Genomic DNA, 21979 nt, shown 5'->3' with positions numbered 1-21979 from the left:
TTGTTACACTCTCCATGTTTTGTGCTCATGACATATTATCTATGTCTCGTTCTCATGACATATTTTATGTCTCATGCTCGTAGCACACTCTATATCTCGTGCTCGTGACCCTTCTTATGTCTTGTGCTCGTGACACTTTTAGTCTCGTGCTCGTGACACAAATAAATCTCGTGTTCGTGATACGTTTAAATCTCGTGCTCGTAACACACTTTATGTCCCGTACTCGTGACACAAATAAATCTCGTGGTCGTGACACGTTTAAATCTCGTGCTCGTAGCACACTCTATGTCCCGTGCTCGTGACCCTTCTTATATCTCGTGCTCGTGACACTTTAAGTCTCGTGCTCATGACACAAATAAATCTCGTGTTCGTGACACGTTTAAATCTCCTGCTCGTAACACAATCTATGTCTCGTGCTCGTGAACCTTCTTATGTCTCGTGCTCATGACACTTTAAGTCTCGTGCTCGTGACACAAATAAATCTCGTTATCGTGACACGTTTAAATCTCGTGCTCGTAACACACTTTATGTCTGGTGCTCGTGACACAAATAAATCTCGTGTTCGTGACACGTTTAAATCTCGTGCTCGTAACACACTTTATGTCTGGTGCTCGTGACACAAATAAATCTCGTGTTCGTGACACGTTTAAATCTCGTGCTCGTAACACACTTTATGTCTGGTGCTCGTGACACAAATAAATCTCGTGTTCGTGACACGTTTAAATCTCGTGCTCGTAACACACTTTATGTCTGGTGCTCGTGACACAAATAAATCTCGTGTTCGTGACACGTTTAAATCTCGTGCTCGTAGCACACTCTATGTCCCGTGCTCCTGGCCCTTCTTATATCTCGTGCTTGTGACACTTTAAGTCTCATGCTCGTGACACAAATAAATCTCGTGTTCGTGACACGTTTAAATCTCGTGCTCGTAACATAATCTATGTCTCGTGCTCGTGACCCTTCTTATGTCTCGTGCTCGTGACACTTTAAGTCTCGTGCTCGTGACACAAATAAATCTCGTGTTCGTGGCACATTTAAATCTCGTGCTCTGAACATAATCTATGTCTCGTGCTCGTGACCCTTTTTATGTCTCGTGCTCGTGACACTTTAAGTCTCGTGCTCGTGACACTTTTTATGTCTGGTGCTCGTGACACGTTTGCGTGATAGTAACATCCTCACAACAAGACTTGCTTTGTAGAATGAAAAATCAATTTTATTGGACGTGTAGTGTTAATCTTCGGTAAAACCAAAAAGACCAAAAATAAATAATTAAAAACCAAGAAACCAAAGCACTAAAAGTTGTATTTCTTCAAATGCAGGGCATTCCAGCTATTGGGTTGATTTTTTCCTTCACTGCTTTGCAACTTATAGGCTCCTGACCCACGAACTTCAATGATTTTGTAAGGACCTTCCCAAGTGGGACCGAGTTTCCCAGCTCCTTGTTCCCTTGTATTTTGAAAAGTACGTCGCAAGACCCAGTCTCCTACTTGAAATGTTCGTGTCCTGACATTTTTGTTGTAGCTCCTAGCGACTTCCTGTTGATAACACCAATTATTGGTTTTCGCTGCTTCTCGTTTCTCGTCTAGTAGGTCGAGTCCGAGACTCATCAACTCTTCATTTTCCTGCAATTTAGGGTGTTCGGTTCGTGCCGTTTTCACGCCTACTTCACAAGGTACTACTGCTTCCATCCCATACACAAGTGAAAACGGTGTTTCTCCGATCGAGGACTTAGTAGCGGTGTGATAAGCCCACAACACGCCTGGAAGCTCTTCTACCCAACTTCCTTTAGATTTCTCTAGGCGTTTCTTCAGCAGTTTCACAATTGTTTTGTTTGACGATTCTGCTTGACCATTAGATTGCGGGTGCCTTGGTTTTGCAAAGCTTAATTTTATGCCCCAATCGTCGCAAAAATCCTTAACCTTGTTACATGCAAATTGGGGTCTATTGTCAGTGAAAATTTCATGAGGCACCCCAAATTTGCATATAACATTCTTCCATATAAAGCTACTGATTTCTTGCGCTCTGACCTGGCTGAACGCCTCTGCTTCTACCCACTTTGTAAAGTAGTCAGTCACTGCCAATAGAAAAACTTTCTGAGCAGGTGCTGTTGGCAGTTTCCCGACTATGTCCATTCCCCACTTCATGAATGGCCATGGAGAACTGATTGTCTTTAAATTTTCCCGTGGCAGTTTTGAGACATTAGCAAACCTTTGACATTTGTCACAGTCACGAACGAATCGTACAACATCCTCGTTCATTGTCATCCAGTATTATCCAGCTCTCTTGGCTCTTAACACTAGACTTCGCGCGCCTGAGTGATTTCCGCATTCTCCTAAGTGTAGTTCGACCAAGACTGTCTGAGCTTCACTCGCCGTAATACACTTCAAATAAGGTCCAGAGAATGATCTACGGTACAATTGTCCTTCATTGAGAATATATCGTGCAGCTTGCTGTTTGATCTTTCTGCATTCAGCGCGATCCAGTGGTAACACGGCGTCTCGGAGATAGTCGAGTATCGAGGTCGTCCAGTTCGGTGTTTCGCTCGTCGTCATGACACAGGACTCCTGCTTTTCTATATCTTGTTTAGTCGCCGGCCACTGTAAAATCAGTAGTGGTACATAAACTGAAGTGTCAGTTTTGAGTGCGGATCCAAGGTTACATCTGCATGATTGTTCTCCTCTCTTGGGATTTAACTAATCTTGCAGCTACTAAACGTTTTGATAAGCTCCTTCACTACACTCAAGTATCTAGACATACTAGAATCCTTGGCTTGGTAATCCCCTTGGGTTTGATTGACGACTAGTTATGAGTCGCTAAACACTTCTATGTTTTGAGCTCTGAGTTCTCGAGCCAACGTTAGTCCTGCTATCAATGCCTCGTACTCTGCTTCATTGTTAGTAGCTCGGAAGTTGCATCTGACTGCTCTCGAAGCTGTATCGCCTGTTGGAGACATAAGAACTAGGCCGAGACCAGTTCCTCTAATGTTGCTAGAACCATCGACATAGAGCTTCCATTCCCCATTTCTTGTCTCATCCTTAAGCGTTTGCACTTCTTCTTTCACTTATGGGATCATGCTTGGTGCGAATTCAGCGACAAAATCGGCTAATTCTTGCGATTTTATGGCTGTGGTCGGTCTATAAATGATGTCATACTCTCCAAGTTTGACTGCCCATTTAGCCAATCTCCCTGATACCTCTGGCTTATGGAGCACCGATTTTATAGGAGACGAAGTTACTAACAAGATAGGATGGGCTTGGAAGTAAGGACGTAGCTTTCTTGCCGCTGTTATCAATGCAAGCGCTAATTTCTCTAGGTGATTGTACCTTGTTTCGGCTTCTAAAAGAGACTTGCTCACATAGTATACCGGATATTGTTTGCTTCCTTCTTCGCGTACGAGGACTCCACTGACTGCATGTTCTGATACAGCAAGATACAACAACAACACTTCAGTGCTTCCTCACACTTGTCGTCCCATATAAAGTCCTTTGGCTTTGGCTTTTGTAAGGCAGCAAAGAACGGATGAGATCTATCAGAAAGTCTCGAGATAAATCTGCTGAGGGCAGCCATCCTTCCAGTGAGCTTCTGCACTTCATTCACGTTTCTTGGAGGAGCAATGCTCTGAATTGCTCTGATTTGGTCTGGATTAGCTTCTATTCCTCGAAATGTGACAATGTAACCAAGGAACTTGCCTGAACTAACACCAAACGAACACTTCGAAGGGTTTAGCTTCATGTTGTATTTGCGTAGTGTAGTGAAGGCTTGATGCAGGTGTACTATGTGGTCTTCTGCCACCAACGACTTCACCAACATATCGTCGATATAAACCTCCATATTTTGACCGATTTGGCTAGCAAACATCATGTTCACTAGTCTTTGGTAGGTGGAGCCAGCGTTTTTTAAACCGAACAGCATCACTTTGTAGCAGTATATGCCTCGTGTAGTCATGAATGCCGTCTTCTCTTGGTCGTCTGGATGTGTTAGAATCTGATTGTAGCCACTAAAGGCATCTATAAAGCTCATCAGTTGGTGTCCAGCGGTAGCATCTACGAGCTTGTCGATGTGAGGTAGCGGGAATGGGTCTTTAGGACATGCCTTGTTTAGATCAGTATAATCTATACAGACTTGCCACTTCCCGTTTTTCTTTTGAACGACTACCACAATGGCTAGCCAATCCGGATACTTCACTTCACGTATGAACCCTGCATCCAAGAGATTTTGGACCTCTTTGTTAATTATCGAATCACGCTCAGGTGCAAACTTCCTTCGCTTTTGTCTGACTGGTGTATGATCCGGATCTACTTCTAGACGATGCATGATGACGTCTAGAGCAACCCCAAGCATGTCGGCGTGCGTCCAAGCGAAGCTGTCGGCGTTTGATCAAAGAAAGTCGATAAGTCTCTTTCGTATATCAACTGACAGTTTTGAGCCTACGTTCACCCGTTTGTCGGGATCGTTATCTAGTAGCGGCACCTCGTCCAGTTGCTCAACCGTGGCTCTTCGCCGTGTGGCATCAGCGGTGGCTTCTGTAATTGCTATAATTGTTGGCCATTCCCTTTCAAAGTAGTTTGATAACACGAGCGTGAACTTTCTTGTTCCCCTACTATCTCTTTCACTCCCCATGGGGTGGGAAATTTGATAGTCTGGTGCAGAGTCGATGGAATTGCTCCCTTGTCGTGAATCCAAGGGCATCCCATAATAGCATTGTAAGCTGAAGAACAATCTACTACCAAAAATTTGGTGTGCTTGTTAACTCTTTCAGCGTACACTGGAAGTGTCACTTCCCCAATACTTTGCTTGACCTCACCGCTGAACCCCACCAATGGAATAGATTATCGTGTTAGTCCTCCTTCGTCGAGACCCAGCTCCTTATATGGTTGCATATAAAGGATGTTGGTTGAGCTTCCATTGTCGATTAATATCCTCTTCATCAAACAGTTAGCCACCGTCAGCTGTATGACTAATGCATCGTGATGCGGAGTTGGTACGCTGCTCTAATCAGTCGTAAAAGTTATGATGTATGATGGTGTATCGCCTTGTGTAATGTGTCCTCTGCTTTGAGAGTTCTTGACAGCTCTAGTATTTCTTTTCGCAGTTGAGTGAGTTATTCCACTTATCTCTGATCCTCCAGAGATAACATTAATGACTTGATCATGTTTTGGGGGTGAAGCCAGACCACTTGTAATTGCTTTTTGCTTATTTTTCTCGCCATCCAGCCGGTTACGGGTTTTGTCGGATAGGTATTCTCTCAAGTGACCTTTTTTCAGCAGCTCGTTCACTTCCATCCTTACCGTGATGCAGGCTTCTGTTCTGTGACCGTGATCATTGTGAAACTCACACCACTTCGAGGTGTCACGCCTATTGTCAGGCGCTTTCATCTTTGGAGGCCATCTCACAGTTCCACCCATCTCTTTCAATACACCGACTAAGTGTGTATGCGAGATCGAGAGGTTACTAATATCCGGCCATGTCGTTTATTTAGGTTTTCTGTCGTCAGCTCCACTCAATGGTCGATGCATGTTCTTCCTTTCACTCTTCACGTTTTCATCACGAGGTCTTTGGTAAGGCTTATCGTCCCTACTTGTTCTCTCGTTTCTCACCACACGAGAATCAGATCGTGGTGAACGTCGCTGGCGATAAGCTGAGTCTTCTTCCCAATTTATCTGTGCCCATGCACGTGAAAGCACGTCTTCCATTGTTCTGCACTGATACTTCGTAAGCTCCTTGTACAAGTCGCCGTCTGGAAGCAAGCCTCTTTTAAATGCGGAGATAGCGGTTGACGTGTTGCAACTGGGTATCGATACTTTTTCTTTGTTAAACCGTCCCACATAGGCACGCAACGGCTTGTCTCTCTTTTGCCGTACCTCCTAAAGGTCATCCGCTGTCTTCTCCAGGTTCCTGCTGCTAGGAAATTGCTCAACGAAGAGATCTGTCAACGATGCAAACGAGTTTATTGAGCCGTTTGGTAAGTTGATAAACCACTGAAGCGCAGCTCCCGTAAGGCTTGAGCCAAATCCTTTGCACATAGTAGCCTCTCTGCAATCTCTCTGGATAGCCGTCGTGAACATCCGTTGTTTGTATTGTGCTATGTGGTCATCCGGGTCGGATGTTCCATTATACATCTTCATTGTTGGTAACATGAACTTTCTCGGCATCTCAGTGAGCGCAATTTCGTCAGAAAAAGGTGTATCAGCATACGAGTGCAAGTTGCTTTTCCGGATCGGTGGAGCCACTCCTGGCAGTCGTTCAATCATAGCTTCTACTGCACCCAAACGTTTTGCAATCATAGCTTCCAAGTAAGTGGCTTCCGCTGACTTGGTGTATGGCTCATGTTCGATTCCTGTCATGCGCTGTGCGTTGACAACTTCTTGTTGATCCAAATTTTCTTCACGGGTTAGGTTTTCACACGCCTGCCTTGTGTCAGGGTTTCCTCCGCCGCTCTCTTCCTGACGAGGAGTTTCTAGTCGTCCGTCTTCAGTCGCGGTCGTCGTTCGAGTAGCTGCAGGAGTTGAGTTAAGGTCTTGAAACCGATTTACTTGTACGCCATGAAATCTTGAGCTTGCTTCAGTAAAAATTCTTCCTGCTGTCATCAGCGAGGCATTCTCCTCTCGTAGCCTAGCGTTATCAGCCTCGATTTGTGTCAGATTTTGTACTGTCTCGTTCATCTTGGCAGTCAAGGCTTCCAGCTGAACGGCAACAGTCGCTTCGACATTGGTCGTGTCACTTCTGTTTCCTGTCATCTCACATAGATTACTTTGCCCCTCCTTCTAGCGCCAACTGTTTGGGCAAAAATAATCGATTCGTTTAAAGACTACAGAAACAAGAAACAGATGTCGAACAGTTCTCTTTATTGATCAAAGTCTCGAGCTCGAATACAAGAATTCAAGGCACAACGAATCAATCTATAAATCCTAGCCGCGTTCTAGAGTTGAGTCGTGTGTCTTGTTTTTTTAGGTCTCTTGCTTTGTCTCTTGATGCCCCCTCTCGTGGAGGCCTCTCTCCTTTATATAGAGATCTCTCAACCCTAATCCCTTAGGATATGTCTTGGGCTCGTCGAGTCTATCTATGATAGGGTCGGTCACAAGACTCTTGGCCCACTAGTAAAGTCGGTCGCTAGACTCTTGGTCCATTAACAGATCTAGTCATGTGACTTTTGGCCCATTGATGAAACCAGTTGCGAGATTCTCGGTCTCGTGATAGAGTTAGTCACAAGATTCTTGGTTCACTGAACCAATCAGGAAGACTATCCTTTTATAAGATAAATTCATATGTATGTTGACTTTATCCAACAAAATATGCGTTGACTTTATAAATTATATTTATTTATTTATGATGATAAAATTATGCCCAACAAGTAGCAGTATTGCAGTAGCTGTGGAATTGTTCTCATAATCAGTGCATCTAATGCAATACATAATGTTCTTGAATTTCAGGAAGACCGTCATGAAAAGAAAAAAGAGCATTAGGAAGGAGTCATTGACGTTTAGGAAGAACTCCTTGAAATTTTGGAAGAATTCATTGACATTTAGGAAGATCTTCCTAAGACATCATGTTGGATATTTCTATTTGCTACCTTTATTCTAAAACACCAATATGTGCACATAATCAAATCATTATACATCACTAATAAAGTAATATGTGATACAATAAAGCAAAACACATATAAAGAGATTTAAAAACACATTTTTAAAAAATTTAGGAATGATTTCATAGCTTTTAGGAAGATGTTCTTGAATTTTAGGAAGGACAGTAATATTTATGAAGCAAAACTTAAAGTTTGTGATAGCCTTCATAAAATATTTTTTGGAAGACACAAAATCAAATTATTACTCTTATATATCTTATATATATATATAGATAAAATATCAGAATGTGTACAAAATAAAATCAAATATACCTCATTAAATGGAGTAATATGTGATACACTCATTTCTTTAGATTTAGGAAGGATTTCATAGTATTTAGGAAAACTTCATTGATATTTTGGAAGCTTTTCCTAAATATTCAGAAATCCCATTAATGGTGATGACCAAACTAGATGATCATACTCCGCCTCATCAGCACTACTAGTCAACTCGATAACAGATGAAGTATAAGCCGAAGACATCGAAATGATGAAATTTTTACTCTTTACCAACAACTTTGTTCCCAATGACATTATATCAAACACTTGATATGCAACTACTTTGGTATCCAAATAAGAGAGAATATAACTCAAATACACATTTCAGCTTCAAGAATACCCATGTTTTTCTACTTCATTCACAATTAAGATTCCAATACCAACCAATTTAAGCCACCACTCATAATCAGATTTCATTCATTACCCAACAATTTCCAGCAGTTCAAATTTCATTCAATAACCAACAATTCCAATACCCAACATTTCATTCACTTGAAGACAAAGTCCAAAGATCTGAGTGGAGGATAAGCTTCAAGTTCTTGTTCACTTCCTTCATCCAACACGACATCTCCGCTTCTACTCTCTCTTTTACATTCAAAAGCTCTGGTGGTGGTCTCAGAAGTAAGAACAAAAATCTGTGATTCTTATTAATTAGTATCGATGAGTGGTGGTGGCAATCTCGTCAACGGTGTTTGTCGTTGCTTTTTTCATCGTTGTCCTTCTTTTTATTATTCTTCCAATAACCATCACAATCCTCGACGACAGTAACAACGATGGAGCTACAAATAAAAATGTGAATCCAATTGGTGATTAGAATCTTAAAATTTGAGATCAAAATTGATACACAGAGAAAAAGAAAAATAAGAAGAAGAAGAAGAAGAAGAAGAAGATGTAGAAGCTTTGCCACCACAAGCTTTGCTTTCACGGGAAGATCCATCTTCATCGGGAAGCTCCGCCTTCACCAGAAGCTTCGTCGGAACATAAGCAATAAGATCGTAATATTAATAAATTAATAAATTAATGCAAAAATAATCATTTATTTTGTTTTTGAGATAATAATTCACTAATGCTACTTTTGGAATATTTGAGGATGTATGCTAACTTTGGAAGAAAAACTTAGATTAGTGCTAGTTTAGGGTATTTCTCTAAATTATATTTGTTTATTGGATTTTAATGTTCATATATGATTTTAAGTAAAATGGTTAAGTTTTTTTTAATATAAATGTTACTGTGTTATCTAAGTTTTGACCCGCTGTACACCGCTTGAGTGTTTTTTTTTTATGTAGAATAATATAGAGATATGTGAAAAGTAATAGTTATTTTATGTGTTTAATGTATATAAAATTTAATTATTTTTATTTTTAATTTATCGATTAAAATTCATTGTTATAAAAGTAAACAGATCATGTTATTGTGCAGTGCATATATATCTTATTATATAAAGTTGGATTTTGAAAGTTAGCAATTAATAAGATTTTTACATATGTCAAGTTATTAATCTGAGATTTTGACATGTGTAAAAGTTAATATTTAATAGAAGAAATTTGAGATAATGACAAAAACAAATAAAATCTGGTTAAACAATATTAAAAATATAAAAAGATAATTATAAAAAAATTACAAAATTTAAAAAGTCTTTTAAAAAAATAATTTGAAGGAGATTATATATTTCATAAAATTCGAAATTATAACATTACTAGACAAGGGTCCGCACATCATGCGGGTTTAAAAATTGTTGAAGAAAATAAATCCTAAACCTTAAACTGTTTTTTGAAAATATATAAAGAAATTTTATTTCCTAGAGTAAATATATAAATAATTTAAAATAGAGAATATTTAAATTTTCCTTCATATATTTATTAGTGATCTACATCTTGGATTTGTAAGGACACACAAGAAGACGTACGGAGCATATGTAAAGAACAAGATAAATTCAGAGATGGAGAAATTGATCATTAGAGAGGTTGAGGAAACAATATAAAGCAATAAAGGTACTGATATGTTATCGTGAAATGTACTTGCACAAGTTCGCTCTATTTTGTACACTAATTTACCAAAGATTTGGGCAAGATTATCGGTAGTATCTAATAACAGGGTTGTTAAACACTGTTTGATTTTTTTATGAATTAATTGTGTATTGTTTTGAATATAAGAATCCATGATCTCTTAGTTAAATTTTTCTCCTCCAATGGTAGGTTCTAATTTTGGGTCTCTTATTTTTTAAAATATTGTTTTTTGAAATTTTAAAAATTTAAATAGAATATTAGTGGTATTAGAATATCAAGGATTACATTTATATGAGGAAAAAATCAATGTAATTTAGTATTCTACTACATAACATTTACAAGAAATTTACAACATATTGTAAAAGAAGAAAGAGAAAAAACTAAAGTTGTTGATTCTGGTTAAGCATTCTCAATAATCCAATAATCCACAAACAAAGCAGCCATGTCTCTCTCAACTTCTTTTCTTCACACAAAATATAAATCAACCAAGTGTAGCTTATCGGACGAGGCCAGAAATCAAGAGCAGCCATGTCTTTAACCTCTTGTATTCCCAAAAGCTTCATGGCAACACAATAGAATTGAAGCGATTCCAGATAATGAGAAGAACTTACCAGCAAAAAGAAGGAACTCTGAAACTGGTTTTAGGGTTGAATTTGGCGTAAGAGAACTGGATTTTTGAACTTGCAGAGAAGAAGTGAAGACGGATGCAGGAGAATGTAGTGACGAGAGAGGAGAGACTGTAGTAAATGCAATCCACAGGGCAAATCTTTGTAGAGAAGACGATTTGAAAATTTACAGAGTAAGAAGAGTGTAAAAGACAAAGGAGACTCTCCCTATAGTGGATTACAAATCTTCAGGAGCATAATATAAGGTTGTGTAGCATAACGAAGACAGTTACAGAGTAATATTGTCCGTCTCAGTAATCAAAAACAAATCTTCAAAGAGACAAACAACTCTCAAAAATGCAAACAGAGGAAAAGCTCAAATTCAGAACAATAACTTTACCAATCAGCTAAGATTAAACAAGCGTCTGTGACATCAAGCTGATGAAAATCAATCTTGAGACCTTTTCTTGGTCCCTCAAGGATTTAACTGCTTTATGGCCAGCATCCACGTTTCTGGCTGTAAGAACAACAATCAATCCATGACCTGCAAGCTGCCTTGCAATCTCAAGTCCAATTCCAACCGGTCACCACTGCTACATTTTCACAAGACCACCACCTAAAAAATCACAAGTCACAAAAATCAAGAAGATGGTTTCAAAGGTATAGACTTTAATTTCAGTTTCTCCAAAGTATATATTCTCTAAAGTAATATTTTTCTCTCGCCCAACGATACGCCGACACGTAGCGCCCCTTAAACCAAGTTTCAGTCTCTTATATAAGGGAAGATCTTACATTTTATTTTTAATTATAATTAATTTTTTTGCACCAAAACTCTAAAAACTCAGCTATGAACCCCCCAATGGGGAATGTCTAACTCTAAAAACTCAGTTATGAACCCCTCAATGGGGAAGGTCTAAGACCATCCCGAGCAGAACAACAATGTTAAAGGGTTACTTTAATATATATATATATATATATATATATATTATTTTAATTAAATTAATATATTTATTATAAGTAACCATTAGCGGAACGACACCTGTCAGTTCTGTCTGAGAATCGATCCTTCCCCAAGCAATCTGAGTATCGCTTCTCTCTATTCTTCTTCTCTCTCATTTCTAAATTAATTTTTTATTGATAAGTTTTTTGATAAGCACTTCCCAGTGGAGGTGCCCTAAGACCATCATTACTGATAGTTACTCATACTGATACTTTTATTAAAAAATTAATAAAAATAAAAGAGAGAAGAGGTAAGAAGGAGAAACGATTCTTCCTAAAGAAATTTGAAAAACGATACTCTTAACATATAGCACAGGTGTCACTTATTTAATGGAACAAATATTAAAAAATAAATAAAAAAAGAAAATTTGTAATAAAGATAATTTTTTTTTTTTGAGTAACGATACACGGTTACTCTCCAGTAATGATGCTCTAAAGGGATTGGTTATTTACCTTACAGAAATAGTATGACCTGAAGTAGGAGAATCATTCAGAAGGGATTTCAGGTACACAAGTTGAAATCAGATCATATGTTGAATCAACCGCAATATAACGGTGTTGAGATGGAGTAGTATAACATGAAGAAATTGGCGGTAACAGGCGCACAAATTTCGTCATACGATCCCTATATATCTCCTATTTTTGTTTTTATTTTATTATAGCTGTGAAGATTCTGTATGAAAATCATATAGCTGTAGATTTATCTTCCATTGATCTGAAAATTATACATAGTTCCTCTAGAATTCCATAGCCAATTTTTGTTTGCTCTGTTTCTGTTTATCTGACTGTTTTTCTTTGAAACTCTTATCTATTTAACTGAATCAAAGCTAGAGTGGTGACATGCATTATGAATAAGAGGAAAGAGAGAAGGGAACACAATGAAACACGTATTGTTCTTTGGATCCTTGAATTGTAAACACATATTCTTAGATTATTTTCTAACTTATTTATTTATTTTGGTGTATATTCTATGCTAACGGATATTCCAATAAGCAGCAACACAATTCCAAGTTGTAGTCATTCAGTAGACACCGAGAACGATATATTCTGTCACCATAGATTCCCAAGTTGTGCTTCATCATCTAATTCACCAAACGCATTTTAACAGTTCTGAAGGTAACAAATATTTTAGTTTAGACTCCCAACCTTATATGAAACTAAATTTTCTTACCTTTTACAGTACGTATGACCAATTGACCATGGTGATGCAACAAATATTTATGAGTATTGCAATGCTTTCATGTGGTATGATGAACGTGTTGGCAAAACATGCAGATGACCACATCCGATAAAGCTTAACGAAGCTTACTCTGCTACTTTATCGCTTCCGTTTTCAATCAGTCACTTCAAACTCCCTCTCATCTCACCGTATGGATAATTCATTCCTATGTCTTTTGTTTGCATGTAATCGTTATAGTATCTGATAAAAGAGTTATGAAAGATATGATACATATTCTCTTGCATTGTATTTTCCAATTATTTGAAAATGTTCTGATTATAGATTATACCAAAAGAAAATTTAGTTTCTATCAAAAGTTAATAATTTGATAGATAAAATGAACTTTGAACTATTATAAATTAAATATAATTATATGTAAAGATAATAACAATATTTTTTTCCTTTTATTTGATGTAAATAAAGCAAATCAATGCACGAGCGTACGCATGGGCTGTAATACTAGTATAGATATATAGATATATATATAGTGTTTAAAAGAGAATAACAATTAATTTAGCCGATATAATTTAGGAAAACTATATTATCACCTTCAATAAATGTAGAAAATATTAAATGGAAACTATTAATTAAGCCGAAATAATTTAGGGAGACTAACAGATTTTTTCTCTAAAGATCTATTAAAATAGGTTTGAAAATTTTTATGAGATTAAAAATTTAATGTGTAGAGTTGTTTGTGGAAAAATCGAAATGTATAGATGTTGTCCAGCTATTTGTGGCAATAAACGTATCAAATTAGGTAGATTTAAATAGTTCCATTAATTAAGTTTTTACGAAATATTATTTTAGGAAAATTGTGAGGGGTTAATGTTGTAAATAAAACATATTAAATAAGCAAAACTTGAAGGCTTAAACAAAAATGTACTTCAAAAATAATAATAATATAGATGTCACACACATTTCTAAAACGTATAAAACATGGACACAAACAATTGAGAGCCACACACATTTTAGCGGGCAGAAAAATAAAATGTACGTAATCGGACACTCAAATATCATAATGTGTAACAAAAAGATGGTAAAAAGCAATAAAGTTCTACTACCATTTTACTAGTCTAGAAATCGTGGATTTTGGATCGAATAAACCAAACCCAAACCAAACATATAAGATATTCTACTATTTTTTTTCTTTATTCTCAAATAAGAAAATAAAATCAGTATGTATTATTATAAAATTTAAAATTTAAACCATTCTTTTATAAATTCAAATCGACATATAATTTCGTTCTAATTGTAAAATATAAACTCTAACTATCTAATCTATAAACCCAAACCAACATATAATTTCGTTCTAATTGTAAAATCTAAACTCTAACCACCTCATTTGTAAACCCAAACCAACATATAATTTTGTTCTAATTATAAAATCTAAACCCTAACCAAGTCGTTTGTAAATCCAAACCGACATATAGTTTCGTTTTATTTGTAAACCCAAACCGATATATAACCTCGTTTAATTGTAAAATCTAAACCCTAATTCTCATTTATAAACCCAAACCGATATATAACCTCGTTTAATTGTAAAATCTAAATTAAACCAATATTTAATTTTCCTGAAATAAAAGTATACAAAATTAGTTTCATTAATTTGTTTTTTTAATTTAATTTTGATTTATTTTTTAAATGAAATATTAAATATAATATTTTGATTTGTTGAGAGGGAAGAGGGTGAATACAAAGTACCTAAATATTTTCCTAACAACAATTAGTTTAGCAAATTACTAGTTTTATTTTATTTTAAGTCAACATTAATGATGGTAATATTTATATTAGTATAAGAAATTTTCTCTAGAGATATGAAGAGTGGAGATCACATGGATAGGAGAAGAAAAGGATAATCTAAAAATAGAATCCCATTACCTTTCCTTTTTGCTTAATAAAAAAAGGATTCTTCTTCCTCCATCCACATAATAATACAATAATCCTCTCTTTGTTGACGTTCTCCTCCTCCTCCTCCTCTTAATGTAATTAAATACATTAATCACTTTTTAATCTCTTATCTTTATCACTAACACATCTTTAATCTTGTTTTTTTTTTTTTTTTGTTCTCTTTGCAGTTTCAGTTTGGTTTCTTGATTTTTTATGTAACTGATTAACACATGGAGTCTGATTTCTCCGGTGACGAATCCAGCCACTGTTGTTTACGATCAATTACGACGTAAACGTAATAAGAAGAAACCTTCTTCACCGCAACCACAACCACCGTCTCAATCATCTGTTGAGAAATGGAGATCGGAGAAGGAACAACAAATCTACTCTACTAATATCATTCAATCTTTAAGGGAGCTCCGGATTAGCTCAGCCGCCAAGTCGTCGTCGTCTCCGTCTCCTCGCGGCGGTGGTGGTGTAGCCATACGAGACGCAGCTTATAGATCATTGGCGGCTATGGCGAGAGGATGAACACTGTGGAGCAGAGCTATATTGTCTAAAGCCGTGAAGCTCAAGTTCAGGAAACAGAGCCGGTCAAGAGATTCAATAACCACCAGGAATGTTAGTAACCGGTTAAGGAGAAAAAGAGCGACGGTTATGAGGTTGAAAGGGAAAGGTTTGCCAGCTGTACAGAGGAGGGTGAAGCTGCTCAGCCGGTTAATTCCCGGTTGCCGGAAACAACCGTTACCTGTGGTTTTGGAAGAAACCACCGATTATATTGCAGCCATGGAGATGCAGATTCGAGCTTTGAATGCATTGATCTCCGCCGTTGCGCCGCCACCTCCTCCACCGCCGGAGACAGGTCATGATGGGGATGAGACACACATGCTCGGTTAGCTTGGCCCAGCTGTCTTTTTCTGATTTTTTTAAAACATTTATTTTTTGTTATTTCATCATAGTTATTTTTTTTTTGCCATTTTATTATTATGAGTTTTATGTATGTAATGATTCAACATTCTCTACATATTAATGCATATCCATCCTTTTTTCTTGAATCACTCTGGAAACAAAACACAAGAATGGTGAGAAGGGATGTTGTTGAATATTAAATGGAAGAATTTGTAATGTTTGTACTGAGGTAAGCTTCGATTTGTTGTTATGTAACATTTATATTATTATGACGTTTTTGGTTGGTATTGAAACTGAAGTTTATCGGCTGTTATAAAGTTGTGTTATACAGTACTCCATCACACAAATTAAAAAAATCATTAAATTTTCTATTTTGGTTTTTATTATATTTTTTTATTTTTTTTACTGATCAGAACATTAAAACAGTTAAAACTAGAAAAGTGTAATTTTTACTAAATATTCGCAATGAAAATCCAAAATAATAACTATTATAAAATAAAAATTTAACTTTAAAATGACAACTAATAAAAAAACGGAAATAATAGTTACTATGAGTCTATATAAATAGAGATTAGCTAGGGTATACAACAGTAATAATTGGCAATATTTACTTTCAATAAACCTATTTAGTGCATAACCTATTTTTCAATTAGTTGTCACTTATACGGCTGTTTACAAAGCCAATTATTTGCTTTTTTTTTTAAAGGTTTGGGTTCAAAAGTTTTGGCTCAATTCAAAATATATAACAATAAGATGAATAACAAAATTATGTAAATATAATAAATATATAATATAATTAATTAATATTATACATATATATCTATTCATCTACTATACTATTATTAGTTGAGATTCTTGAGAAGTCAGTTTTTAAAATAACAGTATAATTGTAGAAGATCAATTAAGCCCAGAAAAATTAGACTAAGGAAGAGTATGATTGTGTTTTGACTTTCGAAATAATTGAATATAATATTTAATTAGAAGATATCCTCATAGAAATCAAAATATTTTTTCAGTATCTCTTAGCATTTCAAATGGAAATATGTATTTATTTACAAATTCTTAACTTTGAGAGATGAATTAATATGAACTTACATGTTGACAAGTGGCAAGACATCCCATTTTAAAGGTATAGAACCACTCAAGTTCCTAGCGAGAAAACCAAAAAAAATCTATTGGTTATATGGTGCATTTAAGTAGAAATGTCATTATATGTTCTAATACAAGTATTTCATACATTAAGCTGTTAATAACTATAAAACCATCCTATTTCATACATTAAGTATTTCATATTTGAATTATGAGAAAGACAAACAACCACAAAAATGCTCAAATTTTTCATAACATAAGCACAAAATTTCTACAAAATAGCACACATATATAACATAGTCAGATTTCCAAACCTAACTATAATAAATGTATAAATTAATTGATTTTTAATAAAATAATTTTATGCATAATACTATAAATTGTGACAACTACATTAAAATGATAAGTTCAAATTTTTGGATGAGGTTTGAAATTTTTTATTAGAGAGCAAAAAGGTAACTGAAAAAATTATTATGGTTGTTTATTACTTTAATGTTTTAAAATCATACACAAAACTAATGACTTTGCGGTTATAAAATTATACACAAAACTAATGACTTTTCGTATAAAAATTGTTTTGTCTGTATATAATTAATCACAAATAACGTTATTGATAATGGAATTACGAAATATGTGGACAACCCATGAGAGATTGTGTAATACATCAAAATATCTATATTAACATTTTTGAAGTATATTTTGTGTTATGCCCATTTAGTTTTATTTATTTAAAAAGTTATTTACAACATTAACCCCTAAAAAATTTCAAAAACTAACATTACTCAAGATTTTGTTTCCTAAATATTTTACATTTTATTTCCATTAAAAAAATAACAACAATCAATATGGAAATAGAAACTATCATATATTTAACCATACATTATGTTGTGTTTTGAAAATATTCTATATCTGAACCCTTCGTAAACAAAGAAAAAAATAATTTGATTCCCATTTTGTTTTCCAAAATCTGTGAGCTTTAATTTTTAACGTAAGAAAAACTTCCATTGAAAATTATTTAAATATTATAATTAACATATATAAACTTAATAAAAATTTTAATTATTACGAATATGTAAAATTAAAAAAAATTCTAAAATACTTTATAATGTGGTTATATAATAGATGAGTTATAAAGAAAACATGTTGAAAATTAATAAAATATTATTAAATTTGTGTTAACACGGGTTAAGTTCTCATTTAATTATTTATCAACACTACTAATATTAGAATATTTGACATAAATTCAAGTTGATTTAACTAAGATTGTATAAAATAATTAAATCATTAGGAAAAATGTGACTTAACCACAGCGTATAATTACTGATTATGTATTTAGATCCCTTATTTTTTTGTTATAATAATTAAAAATCAAAATAGAATCTCATACACTAAATAAAACAAACTAAATATAACAAACAAATGACCATGACCTGTATTACGGATTAAAAATAATATAAATATTTAGCCGCACAACAACTAGAAAATTTAGTTATTTCTCTATTTACAAAACATTTAATATTAAACAAATAAATACAACATAAAATATTAATTATATATCTGTGGTGTACCGCGGGTTAAAATCTAATTAAATTAATAAATAAAGATTCAGGTCCAATCATGTCGCTTATCATTCTGAAAATAATATTGGGCTGAGTCAATAAACCTTACTCTCAATAAATATGATAAACACTACACATATAGACTATGAGATGAGCTATTGACACAACTAAGCTATTAACATAGGTATAGGCCCAGATAATCCACTTGCATAAAGAACCCTGCTGCACACATACATCATCATTAGCATAGCAGTTAAAAGTTAACTAAAACAACAAATAGTGTAATCTGTAAAAGAAGATCTTACAAACTCTCAAGCTTTGTCCAGTTCTCAATTAAATTTAGAAGGTTTCCTCTAAACTGATTGTCACTTATACTGCTGTTGATAAAACCAATTTTAAACATTAGTATCACAAGGTAAATATTTATAACTTATTTAAACGAGGAGATACTTACAAAACCCTCATGATGGTCATTTTTGAGAATATAGATGAAATATTTCCCCTGAATTTGTTTGAGTTCATAAAGCTGAGAAAATCAAACAAGAAGGGTGAGTATTTAATTTGCAAACCTGATATCCGAGTGAGTATATTTAATTCCTAAGACACGTGAACAATTAACATGCAAATGATTCACTTTTACTGTATCGAATTTCTTATGGTTACATTTTTTAGATTTATTCCCTAAAAGAATTATTCTTACATTATTAGTTTTTTTAAATTTTTAGTGTTATTAAATTTAACCCGTAAGTTTTTAGTGTTTTTAGATTTAACCCGTGAAAAAATTATATAACATGCGACGTGGATTAAATTATATTATAAAAGAAAAAAATTTGGTTCACCAAGAATTGTCTTATTATAAATACTCTAATTTATTAGATCTAAGCGGTGGAATAATTATTCTCACATTTTTTATCAACATATTAGTAATCATTAAAAAGTTTAATTGTTTCATATCAAAGAATATAGTTATTATTGAATATTAGAGTTTTTAAAGAAAAAGAAGATATTTTGTATATAAATATGAAAATTGTTTTAGGAAATTATAAACCAAATGTTTGGAGATAATTTAGGAATCTAATTGTTTTTTTTTGTGTAATTTTTTAGGAATTAATTTTGTAAATAAGTATAATTTAAAGGATAGAACACCAAATGTATTTCAATGTAGAAAAATTTTGTTAAATTTTTAGAGATTAAATTTGTAAATAAGTATAGCTTAAACACTAAAACACCAAATGTACTGTTAACATAAATATCGATTGCCAAAGATATGTGATAATAAATGCACAAATAATTGAGAGCCACATACATTTTAGTGGTTATATATATACCCAAAATCTGATGAGTCGTTGGTTGACTCATATGTTGTTATCTCTAAACTATGTATTCCTACTACAGTAAAACTTCTATAAACTAATAATGTTTAAAATATGAGTTACATATATGACTCATATTTTTAATTGTTTAAAGTTTTTAAAATTATGAATTGGGACAATTTTAGCAAAATAAGATTAAAATTTATATTTTATAAATTTTGTGGTCTTGGAATTGAATTTGTTATATCTAGAAACATTATTAACAAAAAATTACAAATACTCTTGATAAATTGATTAAATTCACTTATACACATGATATTAGTCAATTCATTTGGGTCTATTCGTTTTGTTGTGGCAGGTAACTGCGGCAAGGCGCTACGGCGTACGCTGCTTATAATTTTTGATATCGATTAGATGCGGCGATCAAAGATGTTGCGTTTGCCGCATCCGCCTGCGTCGACGAAACGAACACGCCCGGAGTCGATATCTCCGGTGATGGATCAAACCTCGGTTGTTTACGATCAATCACGGGGTAAACGTAATAAATAAAAACCTTCTTCGCCGCAACCACCGTCTCAATCATCGGTGCAGAAATGGAGATCGGAGAAGCAACAACAGATCTACTCTACTAATATCATTAAATCTTTAAGGGAGCTTCGGATTAGCTCAGCCGCCAATTCGTCGTCCTTTACGTCTCCTCGCGGCGGAGGTGGTGTAGCCGTACAAGACGCTGCTTATAGATCGTTGGCGGTTACGGCGAGAGGAAGAAAACTGTGGAACAAAGCTATATTGCCTAAAGCCGTGAAGCTCAAGTTCAGGAAACAAAACCGGTCGAGAGATTCGACAACCACCGGGAATGTTTATAATCGGTTAAGGAAAAAAGAGCTGAGGTAAAGGAAAAAAGAGTTAAGGAACCGGTTATGAGGTTGAAAGGGAAAGGTTTGCCAGCTGTACAGAGGAGGGTAAAGCTGCTCAGCCGGTTAATTCCCGGTTGCCGGAAACAACCGTTGCCTATGGTTTTGGAAGAAACTACTAATTATATTGTTGCCAAGGAGATTCAGATTCGAGCTTTGAATGCATTGATCTCCGCCGTATATACGGTTGCTTATACGGTTGCTTATACGGCATATATACGAACGACTATACGGCTAGCGTATATACGGTAAGTTTTTTTTTTTTTTTTTTTTTTACCTTCAATCAAGCTATAGATCTATAAATTGATAAAACGCTAAGCTTCATTATCGTTTTCTACTGCTGTGACACTTAGGTTGTTTCTCAAACTTCATTCTATATACAGAGAGTCTTCAGGTTTTCTTTACTCTCCTTCTCTTGTTTTGATTATATGATTTTTGTTTTTTAGCTTTATCATCTATCGTTGAGGTCTTGTTGATTAGAGAACTATAATTCTTAATATCGTAAAACTATGTTTGAGTTTTGGTATCGTAAAACAGAGTTTTGATATCGTAAAACTCTATTTTGAAATCGTAAAACAGAGTTTTGATATCGTAAAACTCTGTTTTGGAATCTCACCGCATATTTGTCTTTTATAATTATTTTCAGAAATTATTCAAGTTTCAATGGATTCTTGTATATAAAGGTTGATACTATTGGTTTGATAATTTTTTGAGTATTTTTGCAAAGATTTTAATATTATTATATATATTTAATTATTTATATGTAATATATTCATATCTAAATATATTTTTAATAAAATATATTTACCGTATATATCCCATATATACAACCGCGTATACGGCTATACGCTAAACGGTGGTCCATCGCCCGGCTAGCGCCTAGCGTATTTTAGAACATTGGTTATGTAACATTGATATTATTATGAAGTTTTTGGTTGGTATTGAAACTAAAGTTTATCGGCTATGTTATAAATTTACTAGGAGTCTAGGACAGCGTTACGTAGTGCCTTTACCTCTATCTTTTATGATATTATGGTTATAGCTTTCCATAAAAGATTGTGGGTTTATCTAATAGATGATTCTTATTGATAGTTAAGTAGAGTATAAAAATAGAGATTAGCTAGGGTATACAACAACAATAATTGACAATATTTACTTTACATCAAACTATTTTAGTGCATAACGCCATAACTTATTTTAAAAAGGAGATACTTAAAAAACCCTCATGTTGGTCAATTTTGAGAATGTAGATGAAATCTTTCCCCTGAATTTGTTTGAGCTCAGAAAGCTAATTAAGAAAATTAAACAAGAAGGGTTTTAGTGTGAATAGAAAGAACATAACAAGCAGAGCAATCCAAAAAAACAAAATGCTTACGGTCGTCTAAGGTTTGAGAATCGCCCAAGCTCTGGGGTAAGAGTCCAGAAAGCATGTTATTTTCCAAGACACTAGAACAAAGACCGAATTAGTTACTACCAAAAGAATAACATGATCAAAATTAGAAACAATGCAAGGAATTAACTATTATCCAAACCAAAATGAATATAAAAAATTTAAATGAATTGTGACACCGTTTTTTCT

General features: G+C 34.5%; 1 pseudogene; it reads left to right on the top strand.

Annotated features, from left to right (window-relative positions):
• Nucleotides 14839-15671, top strand: LOC104720319 (annotated as a pseudogene).

The sequence above is a fragment of the Camelina sativa genome, chromosome 10 (genome assembly GCF_000633955.1).
Source record: "Camelina sativa cultivar DH55 chromosome 10, Cs, whole genome shotgun sequence".
Taxonomy (NCBI): domain Eukaryota; kingdom Viridiplantae; phylum Streptophyta; class Magnoliopsida; order Brassicales; family Brassicaceae; genus Camelina; species Camelina sativa.
The sequence above is the reverse complement of the archived record's forward strand: the minus strand, read 5'-3'. Positions and strand labels throughout refer to the sequence as shown.